Source organism: Abramis brama (assembly GCF_963993115.1).
Source record: "Abramis brama genome assembly, chromosome: 4".
NCBI lineage: Eukaryota > Metazoa > Chordata > Actinopteri > Cypriniformes > Leuciscidae > Abramis > Abramis brama.
In genome coordinates this window covers 39765819-39787563 of record NC_139966.1, presented here as the reverse complement: position 1 = coordinate 39787563, position 21745 = coordinate 39765819, and the positions used below count along the sequence as shown (strand labels likewise).

The 21745-nt window shown below is 35.2% G+C and overlaps 1 protein-coding gene and 1 long non-coding RNA gene across 3 annotated transcripts in view; one reads left to right on the top strand and one right to left on the bottom strand.

Annotated features, from left to right (window-relative positions):
• Positions 1-21745, bottom strand: part of LOC311080632 (thyrotropin-releasing hormone-degrading ectoenzyme-like) — a 151061-nt gene that overhangs the window by 43375 nt on the left and 85941 nt on the right. The gene's annotated exons all lie outside the window — the stretch shown is intronic.
• On the top strand, positions 8169-14051 carry LOC311082329. 2 transcript variants are annotated; one of them, XR_014606102.1, is made up of 6 exons: positions 8169-8563; positions 8810-8919; positions 9015-9058; positions 10163-10227; positions 11815-11916; positions 13705-14051. It is a non-coding gene; the product is annotated as an uncharacterized lncRNA (long non-coding RNA). The 2 variants fall into 2 exon arrangements; XR_014606103.1 differs by lacking the exon at positions 11815-11916 and having other exon boundaries at positions 8182-8563.

Here is a 21745-nt window from a genome sequence, read left to right as displayed (position 1 = left end):
AGTAAACATGGTTCTTTTTAAGTGAACATTTATAAACAAGTAATGTATAAAAAGTGAGCTTTGTGAAGAAAATAAACACCTCACCATAAGTCAGCAAAGTAAATACAAGTACTTCAACATCAATCACAGACAAATGTGCAAAGTGGATGTAATATCTGTAATGTTGTATATTACTGAAGCTAGTGGGTGTTCATTTCTCTGCTAAAAGACTTTAATCTGTTAAACAGAGGCAGCGCTTGTGCCAAACGCTACATTATCAGTGTGTCTGTTCTGCCCTGCAGTCTCAGTCATACAGGTGGTGGGCGACATGAAGAAGGAGTCTGATCCTGGAGAGCACATTTACATTCATCTGATAAGAACATCTGGTGGGAAGCCTTTTCCCTGCTGTACGAGATTCATCGATAACTCTCGAGTGACCGTGAACGATAAACCCGTCAGCTGTAATCCTCTTCCTGTTGCTGAAGTCAAGAGCACATGCTGACATAAAATAGCATGTTCTCTGTTAATTCTGGGGTATGTGACATACAATGGACTGATTTCGAACTCCCTTTATGTTGTGTTTTAAAGGGATAATTCTCTCATTTTCCACACTTCTGTGGAATACAGTCTTGTGTTATGAAGTCATAAGAGAGCTTTGTGCGATGAAAAGAATAAAACAAGTCCGATTTCCACAGTTAAATGCCAGCACTCAATACCATTAAATGCACTCAATACTATTGGCTTTTGAGTGTATTGTGATGCACCAGGTTTGAAAGATTCAATGAGATCTTAGAGAAGAGACGGTTTAAAGTGGATAATCAAAGACTATAAATATGGATTTGGAATGACATGAGCGTAAACAGATGATGGCAGGGTTTTTATTTTAGGGTGAACTTGTCGTTTAATAAGGTAATTATTTTAGACTTTGTTTCATGAATCAGGGTTAGGCACTTGTTGAAATGTAGACAGGCGTCATGCTGAGAGGTTTGAGCAAATTGCATTGGGATCCTAGCCTGGAAATCCAGACCCAAATCCGAAAGATTAAGGGTCTGGCATTGAGTAATGAAAATCGCCCAACTCGAGGGGCGGCACCAAGCATGCATTTGAAAATCTCACTTCACGCAATTGGATAACACTACGACCAATCACTGTCGTGATTGCGCTGTCACTAGCGCTGTCGTCATCTGTTTAGCTTGCCTCTGGCCCGCCTATATCAGATACACAATGTGATTGGTGCAGCTCGGCACCAAATTGTGCTCTCACGAGAACGGATTTCCAGGGTATTGGGATCCTGAAAGTGTGACTCAGTCCAGCTGGCCTCCATCACTCTACATGCTCTGCTAAGCTCTCAGAGAGTCTGGGATTTGAGTCTGGAGCTCTTTCTCTCTCTCTCTCTCTCTCTCTCTCTTAAATTAAATTAAATTAAATTCAGAAAGCTTTATTGGCATGACAAAAAAACATTTTGTATTGCCAAAGCATCAAAACAACATGGAAAATGATTTAAAACATTTAGTACAGAAAATAATGATAATAGTTAAATTAAATAAAAAAGATAATGTTATATTCATGGCTAGATATAGCAAAAATAATAATACTCATAAGTTAAGACAATAATAATAAGATAAATAAAGATGAATAAATAATAAAAAAAACTAAAAAGGATTATAATACAGAAATCATATATATATATACTGTATATATATATATATAAACTGAACTTGGAATTGAACATTATATACATGTGTGTAGGTGTGTTAGGCTGTGAGTGAGTGTGTGTTTATTGGATGTTTGCTGCTTTCTGGTCGTCCCTCAGGAGGTGGCAAGATGCTACAAATTTCGCAGCTATATTGGAGCATTTGGCTTCTTCGCCAAGAATGAAACTGAGTTTTTGGGTTGGATTACAGGTGTTAAATTGGGGAAATATTTGATTAATTTTGGGGTAATAGTGGTCTCTGATGTGTTTATATTTTGGGCATTCCGTGAGGAAGTGCAGCTCGGTCTCCGTCACTCCCAGGATGCAGTGCGAGCAGAGTCTGTCCTCACGGGAGAGCCAGGTCTGTCTGCACCGGCCCGTCTCTATGGTCAGACTGTGCTCGATGAGTCTGAGTTTTACATCAGTCACTGTGCTCAGGTAGTTTGCAACAGTGTATTCTCAATGTAGGGCTGAATAACATTCCAGTTTGTGTTGGTTTTTAATGTTGTTTGTCCAATGGGTGATGTACTTGTCTTGTTCTGTGTTGAAAATTTGTGCAGGCCGAATGTGTGTGTGTGTGTGTGTGTGTGTGCTGGGGCGTGCTGATCTCTGCAGGTGAGAGCTCAGTCAGTCTCAGCACCAGATCGCACAGGGGACTCCTCGTTACGCTCAGCTCTTGTTGTTTTAGGGCTTTGTAATGGTATGTGTTGGGGTCGCTTGTTTTTAGGTGTTTCCAGATTTTGTTGGCTCTTTTTTGGATGTTTAGATGGAGAGGGTATTGCCCTAAGTCTGCCCTGCATCCGTTGTTTGGTGTTTTTCTTTGGACTTTGAGTATTCTTTTACAGAAATCTAAATGTAGAGTTTCAATCGGATGTTTTTCCCAATTTAAAAAATCAAATTGTATAGACGGACCCCACACTTCACTGCCATATAAAAAAATTGGTTCAATTATTGATTTTAAAAGTTTGAGCCAAATTTGGATTGGGATGTCAATTTTGATTGATCTTTTTATGGCATAGAAAGCCATTTGAGCTTTCTCTTTGACTTCATTCATAGCCAAAGTAAAGTTACCAGTTGGAGTTATTTTCAGGCCGAGGTAAGTGTATGTTTTTGTGCTCTCAGTGGTTCTGTGTGATAGTGTGAATGTGTGTGTTGGTCCCTGAGATCTGGAGCGTTTCTGGAACATCATTACTCTAGTTTTCTGGAGGTTGACGGTCAGGGTCCAGGACTGAGAGTAATCCTTCAGCAGATTTAGGCTGTCCTTAAGCCCCTCTTTAGTGGGCGATAGGAGAACCAGGTCATCAGTGTAGAGAAGACACTTTATCTCTGTGTCGTGTAGAGTGAGAGCTTGAAAGGGAGCATGTTCTAATATATTGGCTAATTGGTTGATGTAAATGTTGAAGAGGGTGGGGCTTAAACTGCGGCCCTGTCTCACTCCGCACCCCTGGAGGAAAAATTTGGTTCTTTGGTTTCCAATTTTAACAGCGCATTGGCTGGCTGTGTGCATCGATTTGATCAAATCATAGAATTTCCCCCCTATTCCATGTCGATAAGTTTTAGGTATAATCCTTCGTGCCAGATTGAATAAAATGCTTTCTTGAAATCAATTAAACAAGCAAAAATTTGTCCTTTGTTTTGATGTACATATTTGTCAATTAGTGTTTGTAATGTAAAAATGTGACATTTTGGAAGAAAGCCAATTTGGCATTTACTCAAGGCATTGTGGTTCATAAGGAAGTGTAAAAGTCTGGTGTTTAAGATGCTGCAGAGAACCTTTCCCAGGTTACTGTTCACACAGATGACTCGGTAGTTGTTGGGGTCTAATTTGTCTCCGTTCTTGTGGATGGGGCTGATGAGGCCTTTGTTCCAGATCTCAGGGAAGAACCCTACACACAGAACATCACTGAACAGTTTTAGCATGGCCACCCAGCTAGCAGGGAACGTTCTCAGAACTTTCGCTAACATTCCCTACAAGTTTGGTTAATGTTCTAAAGAAAACATTTGAATGTAATGTTTACTGAACATTTTAAGGATGTTTTCGCATTTTAAAAAATGTTCCTATAACGTTATATGAAAACTAAGATATAACATTTTAACTGCAACATTCAAAAGATGTTTTGGGAATGTTTCTGAAATAACAAGTTGTACTATGATCTCAAAATATCATTGTCCCTATGTTTCATTATAACGAAAGAAGAACGTTCTCTCTGTCACGTTAGGAAAACGTTTTGAGGATATCATTGAGAGATGATATGTTGAATGTTCTTTATAAAACGTTCTTCTAATGTGACGAGTTAACACAATTAGAACATTTTACTTGCAACATTTTGAGCATATTTTGGGAATGTTGTTAAAGTTAAAGTTTGTACAATGATCTCAAAATAACGTTGTCTTAATGTTTTGTCATAACAAAAGAAGAATGTTCTCTCTGTCACGTTAGGAAAATGTTTTGAGGATATCATTGAGAGATGAGATGTTTATTGTTCTTTATAAAACGTTCTTCTAATGTGACGAGTTAACACAATTAGAACATTTTACCTGCAACATTTTGAGCATATTTTGGGAATGTTGTTAAAGTTAAAGTTTGTACAATGATCTCAAAATAACATTGTCCCAATGTTTCATAAAAACAAAAGAGGAACATTCTCTCTGTCACATTAGGAAAATGTTTTGAGGATATCATTGAGAGATGAGATGTTTATTGTTCTTTATAAAACGTTCTTTTAATGTGACGAGTTAACAAAATTATAACATTTTATTTGCAACATTTTGAGCATATTTTGGGAATGTTGTTAAAGTTAAAGTTTGTACAATGATCTCAAAATAACGTTGTCTTAATGTTTTGTCATAACAAAAGAAGAACGTTCTCTCTGTCACATTTGTAGAATGTTTTGAGGATATCATTGAGAGATGAGATGTTTATTGTTCTTTATAAAACGTTATTCTAATGTGACGAGTTAACACAATTAGAACATTTTACTTGCAACATTTTGAGCATATTTTGGGAATGTTGCTAAAGTTAAAGTTTGTACAATGATATCAATATAACATTGTCCCAATGTTTCATGATAACAAAAGAAGAACATTCCACTTGCAACATTTTGAGCATATTCTGGGAATGTTGTTAAAGTTAAAGTTTGTACAATGATCTCAATATAACATTGTCCCAATGTTTCATAAAAACAAAAGAAGAACATTCTCTCTGTCACATTTGTAGAATATTTTGAGGATATCATTGAGAGATGATATGTTGAATGTTCTTTATAAAACGTTCTTCTAATGTGACGAGTTAACACAATTAGAACATTTTACTTGCAACATTTTGAGCATATTTTGGGAATGTTGTTAAAGTTAAAGTTTGTACAATGATCTCAAAATAACGTTGTCTTAATGTTTTGTCATAACAAAAGAAGAACGTTCTCTCTGTCACGTTAGGAAAATGTTTTGAGGATATCATTGAGAGATGAGATGTTTATTGTTCTTTATAAAACGTTCTTCTAATGTGACGAGTTAACACTATTAGAACATTTTACCTGCAACATTTTGAGCATATTTTGGGAATGTTGTTAAAGTTAAAGTTTGTACAATGATCTCAATATAACATTGTCCCAATGTTTCATGATAACAAAAGAAGAACATTCTACTTGCAACATTTTGAGCATATTTTGGGAATGTTGCTAAAGTTAGAGTTTGTACAATGATCTCAATATAACATTGTCCCAATGTTTCATGATAACAAAAGAAGAACATTCTACTTGCAACATTTTGAGCATATTTTGGGAATGTTGTTAAAGTTAAAGTTTGTACAATGATCTCAATATAACATTGTCCCAATGTTTCATAAAAACAAAAGAAGAACGTTCTCTCTGTCACGTTAGGAAAATGTTTTGAGGATATCATTGAGAGATGAGATGTTGAATGTTCTTCATAAAACGTTCTTCTAATGTGACGAGTTAACACAATTAGAACATTTTATTTGCAACATTTTGAGCATATTTTGGGAATGTTGTTAAAGTTAAAGTTTGGACAATGATCTTAAAATAACATTGTCCCAATGTTTCATGATAACAAAAGAAGAGCATTCTACTTGCAACATTTTGAGGATATTTTGGGAATGTTATTAAAGTTCAAGTTTGTACAATGATCTCAATATAACATTGTCCCAATGTTTCATAAAACCAAAAGAAGAACAATTCTCTCTGTCACATTAGGAAAATGTTTTGAGGATACCATTGAGAGATGAGATGTTTATTGTTCTTTATAAAACGTTATTTTAATGTGACGAGTTAACAAAATTATAACATTTTATTTGCAACATTTTGAGCATATTTTGGGAATGTTGTTTAAGTTAAAGTTTGTACAATGATCTCAAAATAACGTTGTCTTAATGTTTTGTCATAACAAAAGAAGAACAATTCTCTCTGTCACATTAGGAAAATGTTTTGAGGATACCATTGAGAGATGAGATGTTTATTGTTCTTTATAAAACGTTATTTTAATGTGACGAGTTAACACAATTAGAACATTTTACTTGCAACATTTTGAGCATATTTTGGGAATGTTGCTAAAGTTAAAGTTTGTACAATGATCTCAATATAACATTGTCCCAATGTTTCATGATAACAAAAGAAGAACATTCTACTTGCAACATTTTGAGCATATTTTGGGAATGTTGTTAAAGTTAAAGTTTGTACAATGATCTCAATATAACATTGTCCCAATGTTTTGTCATAACAAAAGAAGAACATTCTCTCTGTCACATTAGGAAAATGTTTTGAGGATATCATTGAGAGATGAGATGTTGAATGTTCTTTATAAAACGTTCTTGTAATGTTATGTGTTAACACAATTAGAACATTTTAATTGCAACATTTTAAGGATGTTTTGAGGATGTTGTTGAGATAACAGATTATATAATGTTCTCAGTAAAACATTGGCACAATGTTCCATAATAACAGAGGAGGAACATTATCAAATCAATGTTCGTAAAATGTTTTGAGGATATCACTGAGACCTGAGATGATGAGTGTTTTTAAAAAAAATTCTTGTAATGTGACGTGTTAACAAAACTAGAACATTTTAAATGTAACATTTAGCAATCAAACTACACAATTATTGTTAAATTGAGCTTGCTGGTCTGACAGCAGGCCAACAGGGTTCACGATGGAACATATGGTGCATTTAAGTCCTCCTGGGAAGTTTGTATTCATGAGGTTTTACAATTTTGTTTAATGTTTTAAATTAATGAAGCCACTGTAAACTTTATCATCACATATTATTCTGTTACATATTAATGCTATCATATTTTGTGCAGGCATTAGCTTACTTCATTGTCACTGCTGAATACCTAAGTATAGTGGTATCCCACAATGTTTCCCACTGACACACCCCTAACTCTTCAAGATCGGGGTTAAAGAAAATCCTGAGCTTCCTACTCATATTCTCATCATTGTGGTGGCGTTCAACTTGTAAATACGATCTTTATGACATGACTTGAATGCACCAATAGCTCTAGCTTAATTAGGGACAATCCATACAAACACTCTTTGCTAAAATACATTACAGACTGTCACAGTAAGAAGTTATTCGTCCTGTATCAACGCTAAAGGCCTAACCACTGCAGTCAACACCTTGGAGTATCCATGCTGTTAAATAAAAGTCTGTAGACAAGGGTTAGGGTTAGAGTTAGGGTTAACCTTAACCCTTAATTTCTAACCCAGACCCGGTTTCACAGAGTTTAGATTAAGCCAGGATTAGGCCTTAGTGCATTTAATTAGCTTTTAAAAATGTGCCTTAGAAAAAAGAAAAAGAAACATTACTGGTGTGCATCTTGAGACAAAATAATGGCACCGACATATTTTAAGATATGTCAGTGCAAGTTGCTTTCAGGTAAAACAGCTCAAACGTGCATTTTAGTCTGGGACTACAGGCTTAAACCTTGCCTGTGAAACCCGGGGTATATGTTGCAACTTGTATAGAATTATGCCAATGTTACCAAAGTGTTGTGTTGGACAGAGGATTTACCCTAAACCAACAGGTTGTGTAACAGTGCCACACAGGGTGAAAAGCAAGTTGACATTATTAGGCATAAGAGTGTTTCTAAAGGAAAGGTCAATATTTTGTTAAAGTGCAAAAGGATCATTATGGGTCACATGAATGTATCTCTAATGTTACCATGATACCAATCCATTAGTTTTTCATGTAGGTAGGTATACAGAATTGTATATGAATAGCCTATACATATGCAATGTTTGCTCTGTTTAATATATAATATGTTTGCTCTTTTAAACTGCTGTTTGGCAGAGCAGTGGTAAATATATGTTGTTATACATGGTATATATTATTTGTGTAATTTATTATTATTATTTATATGTTATTGTAAGTTTATTTATTTTTTATCATGCACTGCAATGAAGACACCATTTAACCAATTGATTAAATATAACAGCCAGCTTACAAATACAACTAAATAAATAGCTGTGCACATTTTTTTCATATTCTTTCTTTTAAAACATGTAATCTTTTCCTGTAATTGCAATGTTACCACATTATTGGCTGTCTCTTCGAGTTGTTTTGAGCATGATTGGCTATTCAGACTGTCATCCAGGAATCTGGCCAATGGCAGCTATGCGCGCCTTTTACTGGTCAAGTTTGAAGTTTGAATATTCGTCTGTTTTAGAGTGAGAGTGTGTGTGTGTGCGCGCTGCTGCTGCTCGGGAGGATCTTCAGTACTAGCCTCCTTCGGTTCTGTGGCTTTTACATTGTTTAAAACATGGATTATTTTGCATCGTACTGTTACATTTTTATTTTGAGCGAGTTGCGGGATGTAAATGGACAACGAATTTTAACAACGTAGCCTACGTGTAACGGACATATTGCAATCTGCGGAAGGTAAATAACTTTATTTTATATAAAAATACATTCTGCTACATCAAAATATAGTGTGTTAAATTGAGAAGCTAATTTTAAATGCGACTAGAGCAATATCGATATTATGTCAATGTTTCAGGCTGCATGTGTAACGTTAGGCTAAATATTGTCAGCTAAGTTAGTTTTTGATAAAAATAAATAAAAATAAACCTCAGCATAGTCTGAGCTTTACAATGAGTGAACTGAGAACATTGTGTCTTTATACAGAGAGGAACTCGACCCACACTATGAAAACTAGGCTTTTGAATGATCGCGGGATATCGGCCTAACGTTACCGTCAAAATGATGAGTCATCATCATAATATGTTTTTGAGCTGGTGAGTAAAAATTTGCAAGCTTTTTATGTCTCTTTTAGTAAGTAAATACAAATAGCTAATAATATTGCTGTATGTGTGTGTTTCCCATTATCCAGGAATTTTGGGAATAAATTATCCAGCCACATGATCTTCAGTTGCGGTGAGTATTGTCATAGTAAAATACACGTGAAATAGAGGCAGAACATGTAAACTCTGCTCAAAGGCACACTGGTCCAAACCCTCCAGTCAAAATTGTACCTGTCTTCTTGATATGAGTTTTTATGGGCCTAGCTGACCCAAACATAAATGTCCTTTCAAAATGAAATTATTTTCAAACCTGTATGACTTCTGTGAAACACAAGAATGTTGGGAATAAAACAACATTGGAACCCATTTTATGGAAACAAATGTTCCCAATGTTTCATGATAACAAAAGAAGAACATTCTACTTGCAACATTTTGAGCATATTTTGGGAATGTTGCTAAAGTTAAAGTTGTACAATGATCTCAATATAACATTGTCCCAATGTTTCATGATAACAAAAGAAGAACATTCTCTCTGTCACGTTAGGGAAATGTTTTGAGGATATCATTGAGAGATGAGATGTTGAATGTTCTTCATAAAACGTTCTTCTAATGTGACAAGTTAACACAATTAGAACATTTTACTTGCAACATTTTGAAAAAATAAAATAAAATAAACCTCAGCATAGGAGCTTTACAATGAGGGAACTGAGAACATTGTGTCTTTATACATAACATAAATGTCCTTTCAAAATGAAATTATTTTCAAACCTGTATGACTTACTTCTCTGAAACACAAGAATGTTGGGAATTAAACAACATTGGAACCCATTTTATGAAAAAAAAAAAAAAAAACAGTGAAGTCATTTCTCAAGATATCTTAATTAAGGTTATACAAAATAAATTCATACAGTTTTGGAACAACATGGAGTACTGGTAAATAACGATAGAGAGTCTATTTTTTGGATGAGCTGTTCTTTTTAGGACATGTTCCCAGGGTCCTTTGCTAAATTAACCATGGTTTTTATTATAGTAAAGTGTAGAAACAATATTTTTATGGTGGATTGATTACAATAATTTATTACCATTTAGTTAGTGTAGCAAAACCATGGTTAATGTTAGTAAGGGTTCTCCAGATTTATATAGCCTAACACTTAAGGAAAACATAAAAAATGGTCCTATGTCACCCAGATCAATAGTCTGTTAACACACATTAACACACTTTTTACATTTTCTTAAGATCAAGCATTGGACCAATGTTTACGGAGCAGAACAGGCACCAACAGAGAAACAAGTCCATCACTAGTAAGTATCCACTGCATTTTATAAAACCGTAGTCAATTTTAAACGCACAATGCACTCCAAAATAAAAATGATCTATTTTTTTCTCCCTCGTGCCAGATTTATATCTGTCCCAGATTTATATCTGACTTTCTTTCCACAGAGATTTTTAGAAAAATTATCATTAAAGAGAATCATATAAAGAGAAATGTGGGAGGAGCTTGAATTTATTGCCTAGCCCTGTTTGTTTGAACCGCGAGAGCCGTCAAAGCTTATGCTACTCCTATGTCATGCACCGACAAGAGCCTTTTATAGTCAACACGTCGGACGCAAGCAACTTGCAGTTTTGCCCCCACCAACAACGCATAGTATTGCATACAACGGTGCGTCGCGTATCAAAAACTGGGACGACACATTTTTCTACTCATAGACGCATATGGCGGCCGAAGTGTAGTGATGCGTAGCCTTGCAGGCGCATATGCGTATCGATGCGTTGACTAACTCTTTGGGCGTAATTTGACTTGCATATGGCTGTCTGCTGGAAGCTAGTTATTTAAGTCGATAAAATTATAAATATGGTAGGGCTGGGGGAATTAACACGTTAATCTTCGCGATTAATTTGAGATGCTTAACGAGTTTATAAAAAAAATGCAATTAACGCAGCACTTTTTTTGCCTCATTTTAATGACTTCCTGTTGCGGAAAAGGCTGCAAAATATGCCGTCCCGCCCCTCCGTGTTCGGCGATCAGGTTTTATTCTCGCGCAGCTTTCATGACCGGGTCTTTTCCGCTCCGCGCTCTCCATTCCGTGTGTGTGTGTCGGCGCACTGACACACACACACAACACTGAGCAAACATTGAGCTCTTTGCTCAATGTTCTGCTCCGTGTTTGCGCTTGCGCGTTCTGCTCTGTCGTTAACGGCCCAAACGCTCCAATCATGTACCGATCATGCACTGGAAAGCAAAGTCAAATAACGTGAAATTTCTCAGTAGTAGACTTCTGTGAAATAGCCCTACTGAGCTGGTATAGTCATGCTGACAACAATGGTAAAATTACCTGCTCTGATCACATGCTCTTGTAATAATAGCTTTGTAGGACTATGTTTTATTTTGATAATTAGAAAAAAAAAATTATAATAATAAATTGTTAAATTTATTATGTTGATTGATTATTGAAAATAATAATATATTGATATATTGATGTTTAATATTATTTTAATACAGGGCTATTTTCTGTTCCTTTTTTTCCTTTTTGTTGTTTAATTAGGTTATTCTAAGTTTAAATATTGATGATTACAAGCTTGGGGGAAATGCAATTAATTGCATTTAATTACAGCAAATTGTGTAAATAATCAGTTACTTTTTTTAATCGATTCCCAGCCCTAAAATATAAAATATGGATATGTTTCTTACACAAACGCATCACTTCGCTTCACCTTTCGCCTTTATTAACCTGCCAGAGCCGTGTGGAGTACTTTTATCATGGATGGATGCATTTTTATGGACTTGTCAAAAAAATCCCACAGGGAGCTACAGAATAAGAAATCTTTGAAGTCCACTTTTTTACTGTCTGTTTCCATCAGTAAAATTACAGTTTTTTTTTTTCTCTCAGAATTGTGAGGCAAGAACACACAATTGCAAGAAAATATCAGAATTGTGAGCTGTCTTTTTTACTCCCCTCAGAATTCACCCTTCGAGGGAGTTTGATTGACAGGTATTTTTTACATTTTTATTTTACCAAAAATATATTTTTTAAAAAAAATTACACAAATTAAACGTTGAGACTTTGTTTCAACTTTCATATCAAAAGTAACCTGCTCTGTCTTGTCTCTGCGTTTAAACGTTTCAGCGTTTTTTCTGTGATCCGCAATGTATTTTTCATTGCGTGACAATATGATGTGTGGCGTGAGAGCGCCATGGCTTGTTGGACATAGCAACAGTAACTAAAGGGGGCGGGTCTTTGCAAATTGCATTAACCATGGCTGCCTGTTAATTATCACTGGACTACTTCGCTCTCGCATCTCCCAAAAGTAAATTTTTTTTTGTTTTCTTGATTCCATTTGAATGGTTTAATTAAATTGCTATAACCAATTATTTAAAATGTAATGATTTAAGCAAAACGTTCTTCAAAGGTTAAACCAAACTTTTATTTGACGGATTGCCGTGTAGACCTTTGAGTTTCTCTGTGTTTTATGATATGATGATAGTTTTTCTCAAATGAAGCTAAAATGCTGCTGAAGTGACTCTCAGAGCAGCTGTATTGATGAAGTGCATTAATGTTCTCATATAGAAACGACAGCAAAAAAAAAATAAGCCAGAATTGCTTTTTTTTCTCAGGTTTTACTAATTTATCCTGTGATTCTGACTTTCAAACGGCCAATTGCGAGTTTATATCTCGCACTTCTGAGAAAAAAAAGTTTGAATTGTGATTCGCAATTACCTTTTTTAAAAATTGTATTCCATGGCGGAAACAAGCTTTCATATGCACAGACAGTAGCTCACATTTAACATGCAGATTGTGCGCACACAGAAACCTACTGGAGCACAAAAAGTTAGTGTCAACACTGTCCTGTGATTTCTCAATAAGAAACAGAAGTTATAGCATATTTTTCTTTCTGCTTTTGAAGTAACTAAAACTTACAGCTTAGCTAATAGCAAAGAGACGATTCACAGGTATGATTAAATCACACTAGAAATTGTTCTATCTCAAATGCAGTACTACTTTATCTGTATCTGATTTAAAACAAGCAGAAATCTGTAAGAAATGTAACAATCCATAGACAATATAACTGATGAAAATGAGCTGTTACATCAGAGCAAAAGCATCGTGGGCAGTGCTGTGACATGCTGCAGCTGTGCTCAAGGCTACCTGAGTTCGAGGTTCACACTTCTCAAGCCAAGTTTGTAGTTTGTTAAAATAATTTAGCCTCTAGTTGTGTTATTAAAGGGATACTCCACTTTTTTTGGAAATAGGCTCATTTTACAACTCCCCCAGAGTTAAACAGTTGAGTTTTACCGTTTTCGAATCCATTCAGCCGAGTTTCTGATATTTGGAAGAATATCAGTAACCAGACAGTTTCTGGCCAAATTGACTTCCATAGTAGGAAAAAATATATACTATGGAAGTCAATGAGACCAGAAACTGTCTGGTTACTGACATTCTTCTAAATATCAGAAACTCGGCTGAATGGATTAGAAAACGGTAAAACTCAACTGTTTAACTCTGGGGGAGTTATAAAATGAGCCTATTTACAAAAAAAGTGGAGTATCCCTTTAACATGTATATAATGGATTAAGTATATGTTTTAAATTACAGAAACAAAATAGATACTCATAAGGTATCATATTTATACTTTTAAATAAACTAATCTAATTAATTTCTGATTAATAATTAGGCTGGCTAATTTTGAAAGTTTTCAAAGTCAATATTGCTTGTGATCTTAATATGTAATATGTATTTGTATTATTTTTGTTTACACTGTTGCATGATCTTCTTTTATAGGCTATGAGGAAAAACTCTACCATGCACACAGAGAATGGAGCTCAATTCTGCTAACTGGGATAGCAGCTGAAAAACAAGAAGAGAAGAACAGTAGAACACCTATTAATGCAGATGACTTTATTCTTTTTCTGCAAGAACCAAGACAACCAAAGACTGATGATGAGCGCTCTGAGCAAACAGCAGTCAAGACGTGTGATTGCACATTGGACTTTACTGAGTTCTTCATTTAATGTTGGGCATCTACTGTACGCAGAACTTCTAATAATTTATGTGAATGCCATTCATAAACCTGTTAGATTTTTGTTTTATTTTAGAGATTAATAAAATTGTATGTTTTAACAATGTTATAGCTAAGCATTTTTTATGTTTAAGAGAACATTTTGGGAACAAAAATAAAACTTCCCACTAAAAAATTTATAAGAATGTTAAGTAGTATTTTTAAGAGTATTTTTAGAGAATGTTATCCTAACTTTTAGAAGAACGTTCTAAGAATAAAAATAAAACTTCCTGCTAAAAACTTTATAAGAATAAAGGGATAATGTTCTAAAAATGTTATGATTAAACATTTATAGAAGGTCATCATCACAAAACATTTTTAGAGTGTTCTTAGAGAATGTTATCCTACCTTTTAGGAGAAATAATGTTCTAACAATATTATTATTAAACATTTTTATAATGTTGTAAAAAAAAATGTTATCTGAACTTTTAAAAGAACATTCTGGGAACAAAAATAAAAACACCCCCTGAAAACTTTCTAAGAACGTTAGAGAATAATGTTGTAAGAATGGTACACCTAAACATTTTAATAATGTTTTTAAATAATGTTATCCGAACATTTAAAAGAACATTCTGGGAACAAAAATAAAACTATCCGCTTACAACATTATAAGAACGTTAGAGAATAATGTTATAAGAATGTTATTACTAAACATTTTAATAATGTTTTTAGAAAATGTTCTCTAAACATTTAAAAAAACATTCTGGGAACAAAAATAAAACTACCCGCTGAAAACGTTCTATGAACATTAGAGAATAATGTTATAAGAACGTTATTACTAAACATTTTAATAATGTTTTTAAAAAAATGTTATCCGAACATTTATAAGAACATTCTGGGAACAAAAATAAAACTACACGCTAAAAACATTATAAGAACGTCAGAGAATAATGTTATAAAAATGTTACTACTAAACATTTTAATAATGTTTTTAGAAAATGTTCTCTAAACATTTAAAAAAACATTCTGGGAACACAAATAAAACTACCCGCTGAAAACGTTCTGAGAAAATTAGAGAATAATGTTAAAAGAATGTTACTACTAAACATTTTAATAATGTTTTTAAAGAATGTTCTCCAAACTTTTAAAAGAACATTCTGGGAACAAAACTAAAACTAGCCGCTGAAAACTTTCTAAGAACGTTAGAGAATAATGTTAAAAGAATGTTACTACTAAACATTTTAATAATGTTTTTAAAGAATGTTCTCCAAACTTTTAAAAGAACATTCTGGGAACAAAACTAAAACTAGCCGCTGAAAACTTTCTAAGAACGTTAGAGAATAATGTTAAAAGAATGTTACTACTAAACATTTTAATAATGTTTTTAAAGAATGTTCTCCAAACTTTTAAAAGAACATTCTGAGAACAAAACTAAAACTAGCCGCTGAAAACATTTATAGAACAATACATGCTAATGTTCTTAGAACATTTTTAGAACAAAAAATTTCTAGCTGGGCAGTTTGAAGCTTTGGTCTGTGTGTTTCAGCATCTCGTTCAGGATGCTGTCAACACCACAGGCTTTCTTGGGCTCAAGGCCTAATTTTTCTTCCAATTCTTTCATTGTTATGGGAAAATCTAAACGGTTTTGATTTGCTTTAAATTGTCCAGTTTTGGATCTTTCCAAATTGTCCAGTTTATTAATTATTTAATTCTGATTATAATTTTGAATTTCAGTTGGGCTGTATAATTCTTGTAAGTGGTTTGTCCACTTCTCCCCGTCTTGGATTGCCAGAACTTCTTGATTTGGTTTGTATAACAATTTCCATTTATCACAAAATTTGTGTGAGTTTTTGTGTGATTTTTAAATTTCTTCAAACTGGTTTTGCAAAAACTGTGCTTTTTTCCGCCGGAGTGTGGCTTTATATTGTTTTAGTACCTCACAATAAAGAAGGCGGAGGTCCGGATTATCTGGTTGTCTGTGTTTTTGGTTTGATACATTTCTGAGGTTTTTTCTCAGAGCCTTACAGTCCAAATCAGTAATGTCAGTATCTAAATATTTTTTCTTTGGTTTAACAATTGTCAAATTACTTTTTTGTGCTCTTTTGTAGAATTTGTTGTTTGGGTCTTCTGTACTTCCTGATTGATGCCGAATTGATTTTTAGGGTACACCTGTATTTGAAATGAATGTATGAGGGATTGTATTTCTGAAGATTCACCAGCAGTGCTGTAATTAGTGGCACTGTTTTCAGTCTATTTGAAAGGCATTATTTTGTTCATTTGATAAGGGGTCCTAATTGGTTTGGGTAATGTTTCAGATTGCTTTATATAGAGGATGATTTGGCTGTGGTCTGAGAAAGGTTTTAGGGGTTTGACTGTGAATGCTCTCAAAGAGGAAAGGTCGAGATCTGTGATGGATATAATCTACAGTGCTGTTACCACGAGCACTCTTTCTCTCTCTTTCTCTTCATCTCTCTTCATCTCTCTCTCTCTCTCTCTCTCTCATCACTGACCTGAAGAGAAGTGACCATGTGGCCCAATCTCTCCTCTCATAGGGCCGTCAGTGTGTCGTCATTATTTTGACACTGATGTGTTCTGCTGACGGCCACAGCTAGAGGAAAGACCAGTAAAAATAAATCTAATTGCCACATCAGTCAGTCAGAGTAATTTGTGTGTGTGTGTGTGTGTGTGTGTGTGTGTGTGTGTGTGTGTGTATACTCTAAATATCTCACATAAATTATACAGTAGCCAGTTTGAATTTATTGATTTGAAATAATAACATGCATGGAAAACTGCACCACTTCTTGAAGAAACTTTTGTTTCATAACTTGAAACTAAATAATGCAACTACATAGATAAAATAATATTTTTATTTTAAATATAAATGTTTGGCATTCAAAATTAATTAAATTATAATGAAATATGTACATAATCTATATGGTTTTATAAGATGAGAATTTTTTGGCAATTTTTTGTGCTTGTATAAAGATGCTAAATTGTATATTTGACCGTTGTCCCTGTATTCGGCAGGTATAAATTGGCTGCTGAATGAGATTTTTGCAGTATGAAATACCCACTCTGCTCATTTGCATACATTTGCATAGCAGCGAGGGACCACCCAAAGCCATTTTATGTTTGCGATGACATTTTCCAGTCTGCTTGGCCTAAAAATGTGTATTTTAATGACTGTGTTGCTACCCACCACTGTTTAGTGACCAAAACACTCTTATAGACATGAAAGACAGAAAAACACACATACAGTGTTCCTCATGCATGAGAGTTGACTAGCACTAACCATCTATCAATTACAGAGACTGGTGTTGCTATAAGCTAAGCTAATGTGACACTGTAATGAGAATAAACAATACATAGCACAGACAAATAATGGGAATTTTTAATTTAGAGACAATATTTGATAAATATATATTTATAATTACTCCATTCTACATCTTGTGAATTTTATTCAATGTTTCAAAGCAATATGGGGCTGTTTTAGCCAAACTACGCTATTTTAGTATCGGGCATAAAAAGCCTGTACTATACTTATATGTTGTACTTGTGATGCAGAAAAGTCCGTCTAGTTAGACAGGGATCAGATCTAAAGACACACTTTATAACTCGACAGATTCCAGTGGGATGGTTGTGTGTATAATTAACTTAATGTAATTAGCAAAGGCTAGTTACTCTTCTGACACTCTTCAGGACAGAATAATATTCTGAACGTCCCTTCATCAGATATTATAACCACATTCAGTTCTGGTTCCCCATTTTGCAAAGCCAAATTACTTACCAAGGGAGACAAAAGATTGATCGCTTTCGATATGTAAATCCCCCGGAGCTAAAACACAAGTTTTCTGTGAGAGCCTTCACCACAACAGTCAAAGCAGATCATAAATAATTCATTATTCATCCTTCTAAATGAGTTCCCTCAAAAGTAATACAAGAAGAAATATGTCTACAATTTTCCTGCATATGAAAGTAATTTTGAGGCAATGGAGGTAGATTGTTTGGTGAGGTGTTGTGTTTACCTGTTCTTCCCATCAATCACACAGAGACAGACAGAGATACTGAAAGTTCCCATAAGAGAGAGAGACAGAAAACAGCAATAATGAGGCGGAACAGCCAAGCCAGAAGGGGCTGCTGGGAAAAGAAGAGGAATATGGGAAAAACAGATCCTCTCTGTGTTTAAGAATGTTGGGAAATTGAATCGAGGAGTATCTGGCTATTTCATCTGTGTTCAGAAAGAATTACTAGCCCACAATATCCGCAGGGATCGGATGGACTGTCATTCTCCAAGTCAGGATCCCGTTGAGAGCGAAAAACAGGACTATGAAGCACTGAATCCAGGGAGGAAGCTTCCCGCTGTTCCAAATCACATCCAGAGGATGAAGATGGACTGTAACATGCTGAAGTTTATTTCTCCAGGGCAGTAGCGCACTTGTCCTCTGCTATTCATAGGTCAAGCATTTCACATTTCTAGCCGGAATGAATATTTCCTACATCCCATAATATGATCCATCTGAAAGTGGCTTTAAAAGTGATGGGCAGTGTGTGTAAATGAGACGGGAACGCTTCATCACTCCAGCAGCTGTATGAGCCTGAGAACCATTCAGACTTCATTTATGACTCCCACTTTTCTTTTATAAGAGACATTCATCCGCCCGCCTCACCAGCTCATCCACCATTACCAATAAAGACGCCCTCATCCTCACAGTCAGAGAGAGAGAGAGAGAGAGAGAGAGAGAGAGAGAGAGAGAGAGAGAGAGAGAGAGAGAGAGAGAAAGAGAGAGAGAGAGAGAGAGAGAGAGAGAGAGAGAGAGAGACTTTGACTTTTAAAATCACTTTAATTTACAAAAAAATTGACAAAAAAAAACTAAAAAAAAGAAAATAAAAACACATTAACAATTACAAATCTAATTACCAATTACCAATACCACTCCAAAACCCCATCTCCATTCAAAATAAGCGACATTATTAGTGTGCCGATAATAGGTGTATTCAATGACCACTCTTGACTTCACCAAAGACTTAAAAAGAGGCACCATGCTTACATCCTCTCCAGCATTTTTACACTGATGTGTCTTATAAATTGCTAGTTTAGCTTGCCCTATTAAAAAATTGGCAAGTGTACACTGTTGCTGCCAAGACTTCTTATATCGGCAACCCAGTATAAATAGACTACCGGTATACGAGAAACCCAATTTTACAATGATTTCTCCCAACAATTCAAACAATGGACAGAGTCTAAGACACTCACAAAACATATGAAAAACAGTGTCAGTTGTATTACAAAAAGGACATGTCGGTAAAACAGTCTCATTAAGCTTTGAAATAAAAGAGTTTGAGGCAATAATACAATGCAATAACCTCCACTGAAGGTCCCCGCATCTCTTGGAGATAGGGGGTTTGTACAGTAATCTCCAAGATGGATATACCTCATCAGAAATAGAAAGCCAAGTCCTCCATTTAGTGTCCAGTCTTTGTTTCAATTGTCCAAGATGTACAGACTTCACACAAATATGATATAACTTTTTTTTCTCAATACAAAAAAATACCAAATCCCCATAACCTTTCAGTAAGTTTGTTGGACTTGTATCGTCAACTGATTCCCAATCTTTAAGAACCACCTTAAATTCAGGAAATGTCTGCGGAATAAAACCATTCAGAAAAACATTATTTATAAAAGAAGTCAACATCGGAGGAAAAGAGGCCTTAAGATTCCTAACTAATCCCTCCACAATTCTAACAGAAGTTAGCCCAACTTGATTAGCAAGTTCATATTCAGTTCGCCATTGGCCTTTTGTTAAATCAATCAAGTCCATAACTTTTGTAATACCAGCATTCAAAAATTTGGTGATTAAAGATGAGGACACATTAGATGGCATTTCAAAGAGAGGATTAAAAAAAAGAGGTTCATAATGCTCATCCTCTTTTCTTAGCAGTTTAAAACAATCCCATGATTTAATCGCTGATCCATAGAAACTGAAAGGCAAAAAAAGTGTCTTCTCCACAAAAGATTTCTGCATTAGGAACAACTGCTTGTCAAGACCAATTCCTCCAAGACTCTTGAGTATATGCAGACCAATAACAACCCAAGACACTTCATCTGAACAGTACAGGAGTTTTTGCAATGTATGCAATCTCATTGCCATAATCTTAGATTCCAGATGTATTAATCCCTGCCCTCCCTCTGCCACCGGGAGATACAGGACACCTGGAGGAAGCCAATGGCAGCCATCCCAAAAAAAATTAACAAATGCTTTTTGAACACCAATAAGTAGTTCTTTGGGAGGATCCAAAACAGTACATTTATGCCATAGCATTGAAGCTGCCAAGTTGTTAATAACCAAACATCTCCCTCTGTAAGAGAGTTGTGGAAGAATCCATCGCCACTTCTGGATTCTAAGAATCACCCGATCAAATAGCCCTTCCCAGTTCTTTTCTGTATAACTATCAGTCCCAAAGTAAAGACCAAGGACTCTAAAGCCATCTCGGGCCCATCTACATTGCTGTGGCAGCAGGGGAGGTCCTCCACCCGACCATTCTCCCAACAGCAAGGATGCACATTTCCCCCAGTTGATACATGCAGATGAAGCTTTTCGAAAGCTATCTAAAGAAGAGATCAATCTTGAAACATCTTTCGAATCTTTTATAACTACTGTTATATCATCTGCGTAAGCTGTAAGTTTAACTGAATCTACACTGGGGAAAATGGGAATATTAACACCATGTAGTTGCCTCCTAAGTGAAACTAGGAGAGGCTCAATAGATATTGCATACAGGAGACCTGACAGGGGGCACCCTTGCCTTATTCCCCTGGTTACAGAAAAAGGCCTAGTAAGGGAACCATTAAATCTTAACATGCTGTAAATTTCATTATATAACATCTTAATGAGAGAAACAAAATAAGGACCAAAACCAAAGGCTTCCAGGGTCTTAAATAAATATTGATGGTCCACCCTGTCGAACGCCTTTTCTTGGTCTAACGAAAGAAAACCAATGTCCAAATTATGCATTTTAGCAACAGTAATGATATCTCTCAACAAAAAGAGATTGTCAAAAATCGACCTTTTAGGAACACAAAATGTTTGATCGTTGTGAATGACTGATGCCATACATTTTTTAAATCTATTAGTCAATGCTTTTGACAATATCTTAAAATCAGCACAGATCAATGATACCGGACGCCAGTTCTTTAGACACCCAAGATCACCCTTTTTTGGGATTAGGGTTAAAATTGCCCTTCGACAACTCAAAGGAAGAGTTCCTTGCTCAATACATTCAAGAAAAACACCATATAGGTCTTGTCCGATTAAATTCCAGAAAGACTTAAAAAACTCTGCTGAAAGTCCATCCAACCCAGGTGATTTCCCAGAAGACATCTCCTGAACAGCTTGAGAAAGTTCTCCAAATGATAAAGGACTGTCCAAGTCATCATGTTCCTCCTCAGATAGCTTAGATAAATCATATAAAAATTCATCAGCTACAGCTCCATCACATTCCTCGGAACAGTATAAATCCTCATAAAAGGAAAGAGCATATGCTTGAATTTCCCGCTGATCTGTTGTAACTCCACCACATGGCATCTTCAATTGATGAAAGATCTTCTGTTCTCTTGACTTTTTTTCAAGTCCAAAAAAGAAAACTGTTGGAGCATCCATGTCATTCAGCTGAGCAAACCGGGTCCTTAGAAGGGCTGTTTTTCCTCGTTCCTCCAATAAGTTCTTTAAAAGGATCTTATCTCTTGCAACAGAGTCAATAAAGGATGAATTATTGTGGGTAGAGTCACTGCTTTGCCCAAGAATATCTTTTTCAAGAGACTTCATT